Below are 571 nucleotides of genomic sequence, written 5' to 3' on the forward strand. Positions count from 1 at the left end.
TCATGTGCTGCAAAAATCAGTCATTTTAAATTTATTCCTACTGCTTTGTTTGTGGCAGTTTTGGGGCTGTAGCTGTCTTCTTCCTGGTTGATGCATTAAGAGACCTGGACCCTGCTGAGCTTACTAACACTTGGTGGGAAGTTACCTGGACCTCTGACTGCAGCCCACATGGTTTTTATTTTTTATAATTAAAAAACTAATCTGTCTAGTAGAAAGTTATCTACATCTATCGTGGCCCTGGTATACCTTGTGGTCCAAATCAAGTGTGGCCTCGTATAGCTGCATCCAACTCTAGCACTGACTACTGTGCAGGGAGTGAAATTGCCACATGTAAATATGTGGTAGTAGTGCCCCAAGTGCATGGCTAGCGTGTGCCCACATGCAGGAAAAAAATGGAACTCAAGGAAGGACATTGGCTATTTTATTTATTTATTAGGATTTATTTACCGCCTTTTTGAAGAGATTCATCCAAGGTGGTATACAGCAAAAACAATTTCAACAGAAAAAATATTCAAATAACAGTACATATTGGGTATATTCTAGAAAGTGTGCCAAAAATATGAGTGTTAAG

This window comes from Microcaecilia unicolor, chromosome 1, assembly GCF_901765095.1.
Source record: "Microcaecilia unicolor chromosome 1, aMicUni1.1, whole genome shotgun sequence".
In the NCBI taxonomy this organism is placed as follows: Eukaryota; Metazoa; Chordata; class Amphibia; order Gymnophiona; family Siphonopidae; genus Microcaecilia; species Microcaecilia unicolor.